Source organism: Populus euphratica, unplaced genomic scaffold (assembly GCF_000495115.2).
Source record: "Populus euphratica unplaced genomic scaffold, PopEup_1.0 scaffold1067.1, whole genome shotgun sequence".
In the NCBI taxonomy this organism is placed as follows: Eukaryota; Viridiplantae; Streptophyta; class Magnoliopsida; order Malpighiales; family Salicaceae; genus Populus; species Populus euphratica.
Genome location: NW_011500925.1, coordinates 68836 through 71664, shown reverse-complemented (window position 1 = coordinate 71664; position 2829 = coordinate 68836).

Genomic DNA, 2829 nt, shown 5'->3' with positions numbered 1-2829 from the left:
GGATTATTATATTATTTATATTCTTTTGTTAAAGGTAACAACTAAGAGAAATGGATAATATATAAAAAAGAAGAAAAAAATGATAATAAATATAATTAAATAAATAAATAAAAATATAGATAAGTTTGGTTCCATAGCCTCTATAACTTATGCAATTAAGATTGAATAGGTGTTTTAACACCTAGTACCCTACAAGTCAACTGACTTGGGAGCTATTGGCCTAATGCTTGTTACATGGATTAAGGAGAAAAGTTTAAGGAAATCAAGCATTGTACTATTTACATATCAATATTTGTAACCCGAGTTACTAAACTTATAAGGATGTCTCAACATCTAATGTCCTAAGACCAACTAGTCTGGGAGTAATTAGTCTAAAGATTATTACATGGGTTAAAGATGTATTGTGTTTTTCTTGATCATGTTGTAGAACAATAATTTCTAATTCTTCAGCACCACAAATCATAATTTCTTCTGTTACTGTTGAATAATTGATTGACCAACTACAATCTTTAATCCCTGTAATAAATCCCTCCACAAGTCATATAAATTGGTCAACTATGGAAAGTCGTAAAAAGCTTAGATTGGATTTGAGCATATGTTTGTAAAACCTTGTGTCTTTTGATTTTATTAATAGCATATTATTTTGTTTTGTTATTTCTTATATTTGTTTGAGTGTGTTTCACATTTGTCAATATTTATTATTTCAGGTGATGTCTTTTATACTCTATCTTTCAACCTTAGAACCTTGAGGACATTGTCTCGTTTTGGTTGGGGGGAAATGATAGTAATTGATATTAAAAAAGATAAAAAAATAACTAGTTATGTTTTTTATTTCATAAACTATTTGCAAAAATGTTGTTACTAAAATAATAGAGTAAATGAGTTTTTATTAAAGTGACTTTTGAGATGCATCTTAGTAAATATTCTTAATAAGGTCTATTAGAATAGTTTTTAAAATATTTAGGTTTACAAACTCTTGCATTATGATCAATTGATTCTCCTCATATACTTATTTAACAAGTATTCTTAAACCTTTATTTTCACACACACACACACACACACTTTTTTAACATATGATTGCGGGTTGCATATTGGATTATTATATTATTCATGTTCTTTTGTTAAAGGTAACAACTAAGAGAAATGGATAATATATAAAAAAGAAGAAGAAAATGATAATAAATGTAATTAAATAAATAAATAAAAATATAGATAAGTTTGGTTTCATAACCTCTCTAACCTATGTAATTAAGATTGAATAGGTGTTTTAACATCTAGTACCCCAAAGTCAACTAACTTGGAAGTTATTGACCTAGTGCTTGTTACATGGATTAAGGAGAAAAGCTTAAGAAAATAAAATATTGTACTATTTACGTATCAATATCTGTAACCCGAGTTACTAAGCTTATAAGGATGTCTCAACACCTAATGTCCTAAGACCAACTAGTCTGGGAGTAATTAGTCTAAAGATTATTACATGGGTTAAAGATGTATTGTGTTTTAAGTTATATATATATAGTTAACCTTTAAAATTTAGGACAAAATTTTGTTTTATTTCAAATAAATTCCTATAACTATGTATTGATATATTAAGCACAAAAGAAAGATTTGTACATATTTTGTTTAAAAAGTATGAAGTAGATATATAAATTTAATGAGAGTTTATTTATTTGGATCGATTAATGGAAGTTGAATGATGAATGCCTTACTTTATGAATCTTGCAAATTATTTTTCTATTTTAACGCTTTGATTACTAAGGACTAGTAATAAGTTGGTTGAGGGGGTGTGATTTAGTACTTTAAAGTGCATTTTATGAAGGTTTTTTAATTATAATTTTACACTTGAAGTATAACTCCTTAACTAGAACATGTTTTATAATAACATGTTTAATACTATAAGATACCTTTAATTTATGGTAAATATTCATCGTAAATGCAGGCCTATCACATAAAGATTGATTGATGAGTTCAATTACTGAAATTAATAAGACAAAAAAAGGGCTAAGCTTAGAAAAAAGATGTTGGTTCAATCCAAACTGGAACATCATTCAGTTATTGGGTCATATCTGAAGTTGTAGAACTTGGATTTAGGTATGGTCTATATGGATGGAAAACTAAGACATAGGCTTAAAATTTTTATGCGAGTCCAAGATTTAAAAAAGATCATTTTCAAGTTCACATTATAACAACAGCGGAGAAGTCGGAATTTGTCCTGCAGTACAGATATTGTTCAGTGTTTAGCCTGCATCTTGAGTTCTAGAAGTTCAAATGCACATATTCTTTTTCTGTTGGAAAGCTAACACAATTTTCGAGAACTTTCATGAAAACTATCTATTTTAATTCTGATGTTAGTAATGACTTTTTTGACAAACAAGAAAGAAGATAAGAATTGTTACTAAGTTAAGAGGTAGTCATTTACTCAACAATTAGTCATCAAATTAATAGTTCTAAACTTTGACCTATAAAAGAAAGCATTTGCCATGCATTTAAGCATCTTAGGTTTCAGATCAAGATCATGTTCTTACTATTTTTCTTTATATTTTTGTAATGCTTAAGTTTTTCTTTCATTAATTTCTTATTTATGTTTTTCATTTCATTTACTATACGTATATAATCATGTTCTTTTCTTATTTATTTATGTTTTTCTTTTTTATTATGTTTAGCTAAATTTATTATGTCAAGGTGAAAAGGTTTCACTAATTGTGTTAGGATAAATATAATTTAAACTCAATATAGACTTTAATGCTTATATCCTAAATAACTTGATATTAACATGTCTTATCATTTTTATCTTATTAATTTTTAATACATTGCTTGTTAAATGGTTAA